Here is a 17,665-nt window from a genome sequence, read left to right as displayed (position 1 = left end):
ATCAAGTAAGGCAATCTCAGAGAAATAAATGTGGACATTAAAATTAAAGTTTGAAAATATTGAGGGTAAAAGCCATGTAAAAAATATGCCAACAGAACATCACTGAGAAAACACAGTGAGGATTCTAATATATTCTGGAAGACACCAGGCTTAATTTAAATAACTAAAATAATAATGGAACTCCAACTGAATATTAATGTGGAATTACATCTTGATTTCACATCTAATGCTTATGTTTCTGAGCAGACACTTGAATTCTGTACAAAGCTTCCAGCTCTGTGAAGCAAATTGATTAGATTCTGCTGGAAGGGATGGACTGTAGGGTTCTTTTTCCTTACATATGTCCAACCCTGCAACTCAGTTCCCGGGGGACTCCCTGCAGCAGCAGAAAGCTGGTTAGCTTACTGGATCTGAACCAGGTTATAAATGAGAGCGAGTTGTTTCTTAGTCTCCTACTGCCTGTGTGACAACCAGGCGTGCCTCATTGAAATTCCATCAGCGTTCGCCGTTCGTATTAGCTTTGCAGTGAAGAGAGAAATCCCTTTTTCGGATGATCTGTTGATGCACTACGTCAATTTTCTAAAGAAATCAATTGCCAGCTGGTAGGCTCATTCTCTACACCCAGCGACCTGTCTGGCTAATTGTGAACTTACTTCTGGAGCTTTGACACCGCTCAGCCTAGGACCCCTGGGCAGACGCTCACTGCAGCAATTTCTCAGGGCTGTGAAATCTCCATTGGCAGGCGTGGTGTTCAATAGAGGGCTGTTCCCTTCAAGAAATTCCCATGGCATTGTTTGAACATTGAAGAATTACATCCATTGGTCACTCACCTTCCTGTGGTGTGGGGGGAAGGGGGCGGTGAGATCCTGTTGCGAATTGGCTGGTGGTGTATTTGCTGAAATAAAAAGCCACTGAAATTTCTCAGGGATGTGCTAAAAACAACAGAAATCGACATTTTCTTTCCTCATGATGTTGAGTGTTAGATCCACAATGCACTTCACTGAGGGGACTCACTGTTGCTATGAGACAAGATTGACTCTCCTTCCCCCACCACCACCCTCCCCCACAAACCACCCATCTATAACTTCCTCAGCCTTGACTCAATGTTGTGCACCTTGGAGTCAGAAGGGTGAGGGTTTACGTTTCACCCATTCTGTGTCCCGCCCTTCATCCCTCCACTCACTTCAGCATATTCCTGGGCGGTATTGAGGGAGGGCTGCACTGTCGGAGGTGCCACCTTTCTGAAGTGAAATTCCACCTGCCCTCTGAGGACAATATAAAAGGCTTGAAGAAAGCAGTTGGATTGTCCCAAGTTCTTAGGAGATCGCATTTTCACATTGACCTCTGTGGGAGCTTGCTCTGGGCAAATTGGGTGTGATGTCACCTGCGTTGCAACAATGACGGAAATTCGTTGTCATGGAAACACATGGAAACATAAAAAAATGGAGCTGGAGTAGGCCATTCAGCCCCACAAGCCTGCTTTGTCATTCAATATGATCATGACTGATCATTGAGCTCAATACCCTGATCCCGCCCTTCATGCATATTCCTTGATTCCTTTAGCCACAAGAGCTATATCCACCTCCTTCCAGGACATATAAAGTTTTAGCCCTAACCACATTCTGCGGTAGAGAATCCCATAGGCTCCCCACTCCCTGGGTGAAGAAATTTCTTCTCATCTCAGTTCGACAGAGTTTACTCCTTATCCTTAAACTACAATCCCTGGTTCTGGATTCTGAATATCCTAATAGCCCTGTTAGAATTTTCTAGGTTTCTATAAGATTCTCATATTTGTAAACTCCAATCCTAACTGACACAGTCTCTCCTCAAAGGTCAGTCCTGCCATCCCAGGAATCAGTCTGGGAAACCTTTGCTGCACTCCCTCCATCGCCAGAGCATCCTTCCTCATGTAAGGAGACCAAAACTGCACACGAGATTCCAGGTCAGCGCTAATTGTTAAATGTAAATCTAAGATAGCCAATTCTTTTTATGAAGCAGGGATATCAAGGTCAATGGGCCAAAGGCAGGCCTGTGGGGTTAGCCAGACTCTTACTGAATGGTGACCTAGGCTGAAGGGCCTGAATGGCCTCCTCCTGTCCCAGTGTTGTGAAGCATTCTTGTCTCTCAGTTTAAAGTCATTCAAATACTAACAAAGTGCTTTGGGGTGTCCTGAGGTTATGCAGAGAGTCAACAAAATACAAATCAGCATTTTCTTTTTACATGCCATTCAGTCCAGCACACCTGTGCTACCCACCCTAATCCCACTTAGTCCCACCCGACTGCTTTATCCTTGTACTTTTGAAATGTTTATTTTCCAACTTCTCCAAGTTACGCAGTTCTGGCTTCTTCTTCCTCCAGTGGTTCTGGTTAGCTTTCACAATTTCCTGCATAAAAACAGAATCTATAAACATTCCTTTGTCCTTTTCACGCGCTGTCCAATGTGTTGCCATTAAATACAGTACTTAACTTTCAGGCCTATACAAACATAATCTCCCAAATTCAAAATCTTTTCATAACTGAGCACCTCTTACCTTTTCTCTCCCAGTGAAAAGACATTCATGGAGTCTTAGAGTCATACAGCACGGAAATAGACCCTTCGGTCCAACCAGTCCTTGCCGAACATAATCCCAAACTAAACTAGTCGTCCCTGCCCATGTTTGGCCCATATCACACCAACCTTTCCTCTTCATGTACTTATCCAAATGTCTTTTAAATGTTGTAACTGCACCTGCATCCACCACTTCCTCTGGCAGTTCAGCCTACACATGAACCACTCTCTGAGTTAAATAGTTGTCCCTAATGTCCTTTCTAATTCTTTCTCCTTTCACCTTAAAAATGTGCCCCCTAGTTTTGAATTCCCCAACCCTAGGGAAAAGACTTCTGTCATTCACCTTATTTATGCGCAGCATGATTTTATAAGTCTCTAGAAAGTTCACTCCTCAATCTCTTATGCTCCGGGGAGCAAAGTCCCAGCCTTATATCTCAAACCCTCCATTCCCAACAACATCCTGGTAAATCTTTTCTGAACCCTCTTCAGTTTAATAATATCCTTCCCATAACAGGGTGACCTGAACGAGACACAGTACTGCAGAAGAGGCCTCACTAACATTCTGTACAACATATCCTTAACATGACATCCCAACTCTTGTACTTAAACATCTGAGCAATGAAGGCAAGCACGCTATATGCCTTCTTAAACATCCTGTTTACCTGTGATGCAAACTTCAAAGAATTATGTACCTGAATCCCTAGATCTCTCTGTTCTGCTACACTGTCCAAGGCCCTGCTTTTAATTGTACAAGTCCTGCCCTTGTTTGTTTTACCAAATGCAATACTCACATTAATCCAAATTAAACTCCATCTGCCATTCCTCAGCCCATTGACCCAATGGATCAAGATCTCTTTGTAACCTTAGATAATCTTCTTCCCTGTCCACTGTACTACCAATCCTGGTGTCATCTGCAAACTTACTTACCATACCTCCTATATTCTCATCCAAATAGTTTACATAAAATGACAAACCAAAGTGGACCAGTACCAATCTTGTCGAATTCCACTATTGACAGGTCTCCAGTCTGAAAAGTAGCCCATCACTACCTTCAGTTTCCGAATGTCAAGCCAATTTGATTCACCCCCTCTTTGTGAGGGTTGACTTCCATCCCTGATATAGCTTCAGTAAATCTTTTAGGATTGTGGTGTGGAATCTCTGACTGAAATATTAACTCATATCAAACCAAAACTGTGCAGATACTGGAAAGCTGAACTAAAACCAGAAACTGCTGGAGAGAGACACAGTTAAAGATTTGTGCTTGCCTTGTGTTCTGAAGGTGGGTGACTGGACTGAGAGTATACATAGAACATGGAATGGTACAGCACAGTACAGGCTCTTCGGCTGTCAATGTTGTGCCGGTCTTTTATCTTACTCTAAGATCAAACGAACCCACATAACCTTCATTGTACTATCTTTCATGTGCATATCCAAGAGTCACTTAAATGTATCTGACTCTACTACTACTGTTGGCAGTGCATTCCACACACCCCCACTCCCTCTTACATCTCCCCTAAACCTTCCACCAATTACTTTAGAATTATGCCCCCTTATGATAGACATTTCTGCCCTGGGAAAAAGTCTCTGACTATTTGCTCTGTCTATGTCTCTCATCATCTTGTACAACTTTATCAAGTCACCTCTCTCCCTTCGTTGCTCCAATGAGAAAAGCCCCAGCTCCCTCAACCTTTCTTCATAAGACATGCCCTCCAGTCCAGACAGCATCCTGGTAAATCTCCTCTGCACCCTCTCTAAAGCTTCCACATCCTTCCTACAATGAGGCGACTAGAACTGAACACAATATTCCAACTGTGGTCAAACCAGGGCTCCGTAGGGCTGCAGCATAACCTCGTGGCTCTTAAACTCAATTCCCCTGCTGATGAAAGCCAACACACCATATGCCTTTTTAACAACCCTATCAACCTGGGTGGGAACGTTGAGGGATCTATGGACATGGACCCCAAGATCCCTCTGTTCCTCCACACTGCCAAGAATCCTGCCTTTAACCCCGTAATCTGCATTCAAATTCAACCTTCCAAAATGAATCAATTCACACTTTTCCAGGTTGAACTCCATCTGCCACTTCTCAGCCCAGTTCTGCATCCTGTCAATGTCCCACTGCAACCTACAGCAGCTCTCCCGCTATCCACAACTCCACCAACCTTCGTGTCATTGGCAAACTTACTAACCCAGCCTTCCACTTCCTCATCCAAGCCATTCATAAAAATCACAAAGAGTAGAGGTCCCAGAACCGATCCCTGCAGAACACTGAGCTCCAGGCTGAATATTTTCCATCTACCACCACCCTCTGTCTTCTATGGGCCAGCCAATTCTGTATTCAGACAGCCAGATATCCCTGTATCCTGTGCCTCCTTACTTTCTGAATGAGCAAACCATAGAGAACTTTATCAAATACCTTACTAAAATCCATATACACTGCATCCACTACTATACCTTCATCAATGTGTTTTGTCACACCCTCAAAGAATTCAATAAGGCTTGTCAGGCATGACCTGCCCCTCACAAAGTCATGCTGACTATCTCTAATTAAACTATGGCTTTTAAGTAATCATAAATCCTGTCTCTCAGAGTCCTCTCCAATACTCTGCCCACCACTGAAAGAAGACTGACTGGTCTATAATTCTCAAATCTTGAAACATTAACTCCATTTCTCTCTCTGCAAATGCTGCCAGGCCTGCTAAGTTTCTCCAGCAATTTCTTTTCAATGTTTGCCATTTCAGAAACTGGCTGTGAGTTTTTGCTTTTCATTTTAGATTTCCAGAATTTACAGTTTTTTTTGCAAAGAAAGGTCCCTGGACATTCATCGAACTGAGTGGGCAGTTAGTACCTTACATGGTGGCTCGGTGTTTAGCCCTGCTGCCTCATAGTGCCAGAAACCTGGGCTCGATTCCAGCCTTGGGTGACTGTCTCTGTAGATTTTGCACATTCTCCTTGTGTCTGCGTTGAGTTTCCTCTTGCAATCCAAAGGTGTGCAGGCCTTGCTAGATTACCCATAGTATCCAGGAATATGGAGGCTAGCTGGATTAACCATGGTAAATGCAGAGTGATTGGGTGGGATGCCCTTCAAAGAGTTGGTGTTCACTGAATGGTCTGAATGGCCTGCTTCCATACCTTAGGGATGTTATGAAAAACTCATTTACAAAAGATGATAGCTACCAAGGTCATGATGAAGATGAAAGATCTCAGACTGAGCCATTAGGCTGGATATCACAATACCCCACCTGGCGTGTTTTTTTTTAGTGGGGATGCTGGGGATGGAATTGAGATTGGAGAAATAGCCCACCACCTTCCACCCACTCCTGAACCCATCATACAGAAGGTTGGTCGGCCCTGAATTGGTAACCCACCCATCATATATAAGGAAATAATTAAGATCCAATTAAACTTGTTAAAAGCTGTCTGATAATATAATCATAACACAATGGCAATGCCAACTTAATGTTGGCATGGGTGGCTGGGAAGAAGTGGGCAGACAAAAATTGAGAAGATGTTCATAAAGTGGAGGGAAGGACAGGCATGGCTTTCTTCAGATGTTGCCCTTGGATGTGGGGATATAACCCCACAGATAGTAATCCTCTTCCTTCCCTCATGCCTCCTGTACAACACGTGATCTGTTTGCCTGGAGCTCTTCCCTGACTGTCATTATGTTGGTCTCTTTCTCTGCATGTGCTGCCTGATGTGCAGAGAATTTCCAGAGCTTTCTGCTTGTATTTGTTGACAAACAGCTGACTGCTTCAGCTCTTTGCTCGCTCCACGTTGCTACAATTCTGCACAGATTAAAGCACAAAAAAAATCCTTTGCATTTTTTGTATTGCTCGAGGCTTGTTCATTTTGGATGTGTGCTCTTCGATTTTCTGCCCAATCTCAGGTTAAATAACATGTTCACATGTATGTTGGCCATCCCTCACCACACTGAAAAGGAGCCTGAGGAAATGTTGGACCCAAGTGTCAAACTCGGAGAGACTTGTAATTTAAACATATGGGATTTTAATAACTACACTTGCCGTATGCTTGCTAGCTGGGATGTTAATTAATCCCATGACTTACTCTCTCACATCAGTTTCCATTTCTTCAATCAGGTGGCATGGTGGCTCGTAGTTAGCACTTCTACCTTACAGTGCCAGGGACCCAGGTTCAATTCCTGCCTCAGGTGACTATGTGGAGTTTGTACATTCTCCCTGTATCTGCGTGGGTTTCCTCTGAGTGCTTTGGTTTCCTTCAACAGTCCAAAGATGTGCAGGTCAAGGTGGATTGACCATACGTAGTTGCCCCAGGGATGTGCAGACTAGTGCTATTAACCATGGGCAAAGTAGGGTCCTGGGAAGGAGGTGGCAGTCTGGGTGAGATATTCTTCAGAGATTGATGGACCAAATGGCCTGCTCCTACACTGTAGGGTTCCTATTATTCAATGGATGGGAAGCTCTTAGGAGTATTGGTGAAGGATGGGCCAAATGGCCTGTTTCCACAATGCAGGAATTCTATGAAGTGACTGACTGCTCATCATGTATTTTAACTTCTATTAGCTGTCCTTTTGTCTGTCAATATCTTCTCCTCTATTTTTCATCCGAATGCTATCTCACAATTATCCAGCTCTCATTTAGCAGTGTTCAGATACTTCCCACTAATTTATTTTTCCCTTCTCCAGAAGGATTGACCCATATAGCATAATGCACTAAAATAAACAAATAACTATGGATGCTGGAAATCTGAAACAAAACAAAAATTGTTGGAGAGAATCAGCGCATCTAACAGCATCTGTGGAGACAGAAACCAAGTTAATGCTTTGATTCCAGTGACCCTTCATTCAAAAGAATTCAAGTTGAGGTTTGTATCAACCAATCGACTGTTCTGGGTCTCCCTCATCTCCTCCTTGACCTGCTGTATAGATTGAGCATCATTCAATAACCCTTTCTAAATGCGGTCATCCATTGTCTATCTACCCTTCAAATGTAACTAATTATTGATTACCTATTTTTGTATTTTGACTAATTATTCATTATTCATCTGTCTCTGTTCTCAGTCTACTGGCCGATTGTCCACAATTTACTTGTCCAAACTCTGAATGTAACCCTTCACACTAGACTTCAATGATATTGAGGATTGATGCATATCACATGGGAAAGCCCAAGTTTCCATGTTGGACTTCCTCAATCACAGATAATCCTGTTAAACAAAGAATATAAGTCAAGTTTAATGAAGTAGACAATGTCGGTTTTTCAGGCTCCCAGGCAGCTATCTCAGTTTTGTACATCATCTTCACCTGAGTCTTGAGGTTAGTTTTTATTGTGTTATCCTGAGCCATGTGAGTTAAAGTCATGGGTAGTATCCATGGGTAGTGTCCATGGCAAAGTTAAGGTTAAAATAGTGAGGATAAGGGAGGTAAGCAAGTAACAGGTGCTGGGGTTGATATTTGGAAAAAAATACCCAGAAACTATTACTTTGGTTCGTATATAAGACCTCATGAGATTTTTGACTAACTGAGTATGTTTAAGGATCTGGATGTAAGTTTGCTCGCTGAGCAGGAAGGTTCGTTTTCAGACGTTTCATCACCATACTAGGTAACATCATCAGTGAGCCTCCGGATGAAGCACTGATGGTGTAGCCCGCTTACTATTTATATGTTTGGGTTTCCTTGAGTTGGTGATGTCATTTACTGTGGTGACGTCATTTCCTATAGTGATATCATTTCCTGTTATTTTTCTCAGTCAGTGGTAGATGTTCTCAAATGTTCTGTAAATCTTCTCAAACCTCACTGAGTATGTTTAAAGTGTACTCGCAGTTGTCATTGAGGAAATGCAAAAATGTTTATGCACAGCAAGATTCCACAGGCAGTTATGATATAACTGACCACATCATGGGGCTCAGTGGTTGGCACTGTTACCTCCCAGCGCCAGGGACCCAGGTTCAATTCCAGCCTCGGGTGACTGTCTGTGTGGAGTTTGCACGTTCTCCCAGTGTCTGCATGGGTTTTCTCCGAGTGCTCTGGTTTCTACGCACAGAATAAAGATGTGCAGGTTAGAGTGGATTGGCCATGGGAAATTGCCCATAGTGTCCAGGAATGTGCAGGGTACGTGGGTTAGCCTTGGGAAATGCAGGGTTATAGGGATAGGTAGAGGAGTGGGTCTGGGTGGGATGTCCTTTGGAGGGTTGGTGTGGATTAAATGGATTGCTCGCACACTGTAGGGATTGTCTCTTTTTAGGCTGTGATTGATAGATTAAAGGTAGCCAGGATATTGAAAACTGGTGTGAAGATACGAAGAACATTCCTGGAGATGTTGATTGTACTGTGGATCTGTCATTAATCTTTCAATTCCCATTAGCTTCGAAAAGCACAAGGACAGTATTTTTGAAATACAATCAATTCCCTACACGAGACAACTTCACATGCTTTTGTGTAGAATCTTAACAAAAGCCTTCTGAAAGTGTACAACTAACATCATTAGACAATCTCTTCCATCACCATCAATAGCATCCTGAAAAAAAATTCAATTCGCTATGATTATCTGAATCGATACTGACTCTGATATTTGTGCAAGCATTCAGCCTCTCTGTCCTTCCAGCAGATTGTAATAACTTCCCCACAACAGATGTTAGACTAATAGAACTTCATCAACATTGTCCAGGCTTCATCAGCTTTCTGAAGCACACCTTTGTTCCCCAATTTATTCTTAAGCAGCTATTTTTTCCAGAGACTGTTGTCATTTCTCTGACACCTGGTACTGTCTTATTCCCAACAATTTCATCTTCCAAATTGTTCTCGTCCCTTTACTCAGTGGGGCTTCTAATCTTTTGCGATTGGCTGTTTCCGTTTCGATGGCCTGACAGCAACCTGAGTGTTTTTTATTTCCATATTGTGCGCAGGAGGCTGACAGTTTTGTTCGCCTGACAGAAATGAATTAATAATTCTGAGGTTTGTGTGAGGGGCTGTCACATAACATTAGATGCTTGGTTCATGCTAATCAATTAGTTGTGTGATGTTACATTCACAGAAAGTGTCAAAATAAATTTGTAAAGTTGGGTTTCTTGAGACAAACCTTAGGGTGGCAAGGTGGCTCAGTGGCTAGCACAGCGGCCTCCCAACACCAGGGTCCCAAGTTTGATTCCTGCCTTGGGCGACTGTCTGTGTGGAGTTTGCGCATTCTCCCCGTGTCTGCGTGGGTTTTCGCTGGGTGCTCTGGTTTCCTCCCACAGTCCAAAAATGTGCAGTTCAGGTGAATTGACCATGCTAAATTGCCCATAGTGTTAGGTGCATTAGTCCGAGGGAAATAATGGGTCTGGGTGGGTTACTCTTCAGAGGGTCAGTGTGGACTGGTTGGGCCGAAGGGCCTGTTTCCACACTGTAGGTAATCTAATCTAATCGTTGATTTTAAGAGGTAAAGATATATAAAATCTTGTTGACCGACTTATGGATTCAATGTGGTTACTGTATACTAAGCGGAGGAAGGAGCTGGACCTTACACTGAACAGTGTTGCTCATCAAATATAACTGACAAAACTGACATAACTGATAATTAAACATTCCCTTTAAGTAAATAATCTAGGTTGCTTTTTCCATTCCCAACCTCAGCAAAACCAAGGCTCAGTGCAGCTGTAAGTTAAAAATACAACTCTGGGTATGATTCATCACTGTTTGAGTCTTGCTTTCTGGGGCTGAGCTAGTCAATGTTCTGGATCCAACTAATTATGTCCCATGGGCAAATCTTGTGGCCAAGACTCAGTAATCAGCTGCGAAACAGCACAGGCACTAGTTTACATCCACAAACTCCTGCATCGTTAACACTTTAGCATCAGCTGCTGACTGTTGGTGGCAGGGATGGGTGGTTACGATCTCCCAGCAGTGAGTGTCTGTATTAGTGATTCTCACAGCCCTGTGCCCATTCACAGAGTGAGGACAGACCAGAGCAACTTCCATCTTGGATTCCAGCATCTGCAGTTTTTTTTTGTCCCTAACCAAGTTTGTCCCACAGCAAAGTCTCTACATCGACTTCTCCATCCCCTGGTGCTGCCTGACTTGCTGTGTTCTTCCAGCCTCCTGCTTATCTACCTTGGATTCCAGCATCTGCACCTTTATTGTCTCTTACCAAGTCCAGGGCTGTTCCAAGGAACTGCACAAAGAGATTACACACTAATCTGTTCACCCCTGTGTTTTCCGATAAAGTTCAATACTTGAGAAACAAGTTTAAGTTTGCAAGAGAAGGGACAGACTGAGGGAGGGTACGTGTGAATGTGAGAGGATGGTAGAGTTTGAGAGAAGTGGGAAATGAGATATACAACATATTTACTAATTCTCATGTTCTCAATGAAAGCGTATCTCTGGGCCCTCCATCCGGTCCAGCAGAGTAGTCGCAATGGAAGGATGAGGTACATTAATGCAGGAAACATATTGCATTTGAGAGACTGGAGACTACCCACTGGCGCCAGTACAAGGAAGCAGTGGGGACCTTTGTTTTGCATTTAATGTCCCATTCATGCCCAATGGGTAGTCTCCTATCCCTGAAATGCAATATGCTTCCAGCATTAATGTACCTCACCTGAACACACACTAATTCAAAGAGTGAATTTGCTATGAGTGAAGATTGGTGAAGGAGGCCCAACATCTAGCTCATCAACCATTGAAATCCACCCATCCATTCTCAACAAAGCCCCTCAGCCACCTGTAAGATCATAAGGTAAAGGAGCAGAAGTCAGCTATTTGGCTCATTTAGTCTTGTCTGTCATCAAGGCTGAGTCAACTCCACTTTCCTGTCTTTTCCCAATAACTCCTGGATTCTTTTCATGATTAAAAAATTCTGAATTGTTTGAATTATGGTATGGTTTTATTGAAAAGTTTATTTTAATGTTACTTGTTGCACACAACGTAGACGCTACTGAAGGAGAGGGGGAGTCAAAGCTTTTTTGTCTTCCACTGGTTAGAGCTAGGATGCAAGAAACAGACCTGAGAAAGTAACACTGTTTAAATGCTGCTTTTATCAAACGTGTCACTTATGTCCTCAACCTGATGAGTGTAAATCAAAAGAGCTCACCTTCTCGTCCCTTTTTGGCAAAGATTGTTCAGTTGGAAACCATAACCCGAAAGAACAACAGGTCCAGAAGGGAAACAGCACTGTGTTAAGCAATGATCTGAACGAATAACTGCACAATGAGTTTACTTGTTATTGACTAATGAATATTTCAACTGGTTATTAGTTATTGGAGAAGCACCTAAAAATTCAGAATGCTATCTGACAGGGAGGTGTAAGTTCACATGCAATTGTAGACAAAGAAATTAGGATACAAAGGTTTGATGGGTTGATTGGTTGAAAACCTGTAAAACCCGTGCAGGACTAAACATGGGAGATGCAGGAGGGATGTGCCTGATGACTGGGGGGGGGGGTCCAGAATGATGGGTCACAGTTTAAGGAGACAAGGTAAATCATTTAGGACTGAGATGAGAATAAATGTCTTCACCCAGAGAATGGTGAGCCTGTGCAATTCACTGAGATTGAAGCCAAACCAGTGAATGTTTTCCAAAGGGAGACAGATAGAGTTCTTAGAGCTAAGGGCATTGAAGAGTATCAGGGAGGAAGCAGGAACAGGAGACTGAGTTGGATGATCAGCCACAATCACATTGAATGGTGGAGCAGGCTCGAAGGGCCGAATGGCCTACTCCTGCTCCTAGCTTCTATCTTTCTATGAATGGTTTTGTTCCACATCACTAGAATAGACATCCAGATGTAGAATGAACTGAATAATCCAATGAAGGGATACACTGCTGTATTACCTTATATATGGGGAGATTGACCCTCAATCAATAGGCAAACAGCTTAGGGGGCTGGTTTACAAGTTAATGAAATCTGACACAAACTCTAATTAGATTAGATTACTTACAGTGTGGAAACAGGCCCTTCGGCCCAACAAGTCCACACCGCCCCGCCGAAGCGCAACCCACCCATACCCCTACATTTACCCCTTACCTAACACTACGGGCAATTTAGCATGGCCAATTCACCTACCTGCACATCTTTGGACTGTGGGAGGAAACCGGAGCACCCAGAGGAAACTCATGCAGACACGGGGAGAATGTGCAAACTCCACACAGTCAGTCGCCTGAGGCGGGAATTGAACCCCGGTCTCTGGCGCTGTGAGGCAGCAGTGCTAATGGATAGCAGTGTAATGATGTGGGTGCTCACTAGAAGGCTGTGTTAGGTAGTCCATTTCTGGAGGATGCATTGCCTTGTATATATCATACAGAAGGGAATAGGGAGCTGGCCAGCACTCCCCGAGCATAATTCAACTGAACAATTCAAATTGCATCAAAAGGCAATTGATAAACAATTTGGTCTCCTGGAAATTGTTCACAATTTATGGCATATATACACATATGGAATATATATGGAAAGGTATTGTGGCGTATGGATCATTCTGGCAGAGTGACTGGTACAAACTGCTCAGCTTCCCTGGTTCCCAGTCCATGCACTCGATTCCCATCGCTCCGATAGGGACAGCCGTGCCTTCAGCTGCCTGGGCCCCCAAGCTCTGGAATTCTCTCACCAAACATATCTGTCTCAAATGGCCCCTTTAAGATGCTCCTGAAAACCCACTTCTTTGACCAAACTGCATAATTCAGTGTCTCAGCACCAAAACTATTATTTGCAGAAAGGGCCTTTTATAGCACGCAAGGTGGAAGAACTGGTAAATTTAAAAAATTTGTCCACCCCAGTCCAACACCGGCTCCTCCACAACGGAACTGATAAATGATACTGGGCAACATTCCACACTGGAATTCTGTCCTAAACTCGACAACCCCTTCTTGCTGCCAATTCTAACCCGTTTAACATAAATTTGGAAATGGTGACTCTTCATTCTGGGATATTGTTACACTATTTCGATATCAACAGACTACTCTGAGATTAACAAAATTCCTGGCTGAATCTTCCAATGATGTTAGAAGTTATGATGGGGCCCAGTTTCAATATCCTCCACTCTCAGTATCAGGAGCATTGGAGAGAAAGTGGTTTTGATGATTCGGAGCTACTTTGTTCATTCTCTGTTCATGTTCTCAAGTTCAGCTCCCCCACTAAGAGCATGCCTCTCGGGTGTAGCTCTGTAACATGTGGAAAAACTATTCAGGCTATCAGACACAAGAGACATTCCATCCTTAAATAGTCAACCCCGAGCCCAGTGCTCAGCTGTTCGTCTCACCCAGGCACACTGACAAGGAATCACCTTGGCAGCTTTAGAATCAAGGAGTTGTTACAGCATGGAAAGAGACCCTTCAGCCCATTATGTCCATGCTGTTCATCAAACATCTGTCTATTCTAAAGACAAACCAAAAAAACTGCAGTTGCTGTAAATCATAAACAAAAACAGAAAATGCTGGGAAAGCTCAGTATCTGTGAAGAGAAATTAGAGTTAATGTTTCTGGTCGAGTGACTCTTCCTCAGAGCTGACTGTCATTCTAATCCCATTTCCCAAAAATTGGAGAACATCCTTGTGTGCTTTAATATTTCAACTGCTCATCTGAATACTTCTGAAATGTCCTGTCTCTCCCATCCTCTCAGACAGTGAGTTCCAGGTTCCCATCACCTTCGGGGTGAAACATTTTTCCTTCCGGTCCCCCCTGAATTTCCTGCTCCTCACCATGAAACTATGTCCCTTAGTTACAATCCCTCTTTGAAGGAAAACATTTTCTCCCTCTTTACGCTGTCTATGCCCCTCAAGAGCTTTCTGCATCTCAATCAGATTATCCCTCAGACTGCTCTGCTCTGTGAAAAACTGCCCCAGCCTCTCCAGTCCCTCGTCATTACTCCAGTCCAGGAAAAATCCTGATGAAGGTCATCTGCACCCTCCCGACTGTAGATGGTGTGATGACCAGAACTGCACACAGTTTCACTGAAAAGCACACCAGCATCCCCATGTGTACGGATGTGCTCTCAGCCTGTGTGACGCTTCAATTTAGATCACAAACTGAGTGCATCACTTGAAGCGGCCCAGTGCAATAACCACGCTAATAGATTCATTGTTCTGAGCCTGTTAGTAATGAACACAGGATGTTGAGGTGAACATTTCTCCAGTGATGCTCTCACTGAGAAAACCAATATATCAGGCTGGGAGAGTCACAGTGTCTCTGAACTGATCGACTCACTATGATAAGGTTAGATGGGGAGGTGTATCATTGCGAGAACATTAATCCAGAGATCCTGGATGGAGGTCCCTGGGTTTAAATCCTGCCATGGAAGACAGCAGAAAATTGAATTCAATAAATATCCGGAGTTGGAAGTTTAAAAATGACATGAAACTATTGTTCATTGCCAGGGGAAAAGGACCCATCTGCTTCACCAATATACTTCAGGGAATGAAATCTGCTATCCTTACCTGGACTAGCCTCCATGTAACTCCAAACTCACAGCCATAGGGCTATCTCTTAGCTTCTCTGTGGGTAATAAATGCTGGCCTGACCAGTAACCTTTGCATCTCGTGGATGAATAAAACAAAAAAGACTCAATCGGTGAATTGATGGCGATGGAAAGTGAGTGGAATGATGTGTCTGATATTGTGGAGAGGGAACCATTAGGTGAACACATTTCACAGACAAACTCAGTGTTTGTTTAAATTATATTCAAAGTTGGAGTCAACAATTGCAAATAATTCAAATTATTCATGTTTAAAGAAAGTCTGTTTATTTTTAATTGAATCTTGACGTGGCATGCTTGAGAGAACAAAGTACTGAGTTCAGCTTTCAAATTACTCTGTTCTGTTGACAAAGTGTGTTATGGGTAAAATGTTAATTGTTATTGGATCTTAATTAAGATGCTTGCAATCCTTTTAATCAATCCATGTAGCTGATGGTTTTTGAAAATCTTTAAACAGCAGGCAATTGGTTAGCTGTTAATACACACTTTACCTGAGTCAGGGAATTCAAACCTTGTTCCAGGAATTTTTACAAGTCTGACATTCCCAGAGTGGTATTGAGGGAGGGTCAGTGCTGAGGAATTGCTGCACTGTTGGAGGGTCAATGCTGAGGGAGCGCCGCACTGTCGGAGGGTCAATGCTGAGGGAGCGCCGCACTGTCGGAGGGTCAATGCTGAGGGAGCGCCGCACTGTCGGAGGGTCAATGCTGAGGGAGCGCCGCACTGTCAGGGGGTCAGTACTGAGGGAATGCCGCACTGTCGGAGGGTCAATGCTGAGGGAGCGCCGCACTGTCAGAGGGTCAATGCTGAGGGAGCGCCGCACTGTCAGGGGGTCAGTACTGAGGGAATGCCGCACTGTCGGAGGGTCAATGCTGAGGGAGCGCCGCACTGGTGGAGGGTCAATGCTGAGGGAGTGGGCACTGTCGGAGGGTCAGTGCTGAGGGAGTGCCGCACTGTCGGAGGGTCAGTGCTGAGGGAGTGCCGCACTGTCGGAGGGTCAGTGCTGAGGGAGTGCCGCACTGTCGGAGGGTCAGTGCTGAGGGAGCGCCGCACTGTCGGAGGGTCAGTGCTGAGGGAGCGCCGCACTGTCAGGGGGTCAGTACTGAGGGAGTGCCGCATTGTCAGAGAGTCAGTGCTGAGGCAGCACCGCACTGTCGGAGGGTCAATGCTGAGGGAGCGCCACACTGTCAGAGGGTCAGTACTGAGGGAGTGTCGCACTGTCGGAGGGTCAATGCTGAGGGAGCGCCACACTGTCAGGGGGTCAGTACTGAGGGAGTGCCACACTGTCAGGGGGTCAGTACTGAGGGAGTGCCGCACTGTCAGGGGGTCAGTACTGACACTGTACTACTTTACTGTGTTGGAGCTTGCCGGCACAACTTGGCTGCAGCATTGTGTATGTTCCAGCATTTCAGATGCAGTCCTTTGGGCATAAAGGACACTGGAATATTGTGAAAGGGGCTATATAAATGCAAATACAGTTTGTCAACTAAGGATTGACCGACAGAGGTTAGATAGCATATATCTAGCAGCTAGTCAAATGCTGTGTTTTTTGACTCATAGTGAACAATTTATCTGAGCCCTGCCTCAGCTCTGGAGCTGATATAGATACCGGGCATCATTCAGATCCAGGTTTGGGGAATTCAAGATAGCTGTTTGTGCAATTGTGTTATTGCTGACTCCACAGCTACAAAAATCCCATTTCCTCACTCTCCTTATATCCTTTTTAAAGTCAGCTTTTCAAAATCCTATCTGATCCTATTTGAATACTGTGACTGATTTGAATTCCACATCTCCGTGCCGTAAAGAATATTAACAATTTTTCCATGCCCTTCTCCCTTTCTGCTTTGAATCCTCAGTCTCGGAATCCATTACTGATTAATCAGCAGAAAGTTCCTTTCCAATCTATCACAAGATGAGCTTTGCCATGGAACACCTTTTCTCTGTAATGCAGTCCCCTAATTCTGAAGATATCAGAAACTTCAGTCATTCCCTTGGTGAACAACTCTCAGTTCCACAAAGGATTTATTAATGACATGACGCACTGCACCTTGTAAAAAGTTAAAAATCACACGACACCAGGTTATAGTCCAACAGGTTTAATCACCTGATGAAGGAGCGACGCTCTGAAAGCTAGCGCTTCCAATTAAACCTGTTGGACTATAACCTGGTGTTGTGTGATTTTTAACTTTGTACACCCCAGTCCAACACCGGCATCACCGAATCATGCACCTTGTAAGGTAGTAATGATTATCTTTAGGTATCTTGCCTTGCTGTGATCTCCAGGGCTATGTGCCAAAAGCTGGTAATCTGAACAGTGAGGCCAGATCTTTATCGACTTCCCTAGACGTAGTCATACAGCACGGAAACATAACCTTCAGTCCAACTCGTCCATGCCAAACTAAAACCAGTCTCATTTGCCTGCATTTGGCCCAGTTGTAACTGCACCAGCCTTCACTACTTCCTCTGCCAGTGTACTCCACATACAATCCACTTGTGAAAAAGTTGCCCCTCACTCCTTTTTAAATCTTTCTCCTCTCACTTTAAAATGATATCCTCTAGTTTTGAACTCCCCCACCTTACGGAAAAGACCCTGTCCATGCTGGTCATGATTTTATAAGGTCACCCCTGAGCCTCCAAGGAAAATAACCCCAGCCTATCCAGTCTCTCCTTGGGCCCAGTATCCTCCTGCTACACTCAAAATGCCTGC

This window comes from Chiloscyllium plagiosum, unplaced genomic scaffold, assembly GCF_037043375.1.
Source record: "Chiloscyllium plagiosum isolate Xiang-an unplaced genomic scaffold, Cpla_swu_hap1 HiC_scaffold_47, whole genome shotgun sequence".
In the NCBI taxonomy this organism is placed as follows: Eukaryota; Metazoa; Chordata; class Chondrichthyes; order Orectolobiformes; family Hemiscylliidae; genus Chiloscyllium; species Chiloscyllium plagiosum.
The sequence above is the reverse complement of the archived record's forward strand: the minus strand, read 5'-3'. Positions refer to the sequence as shown.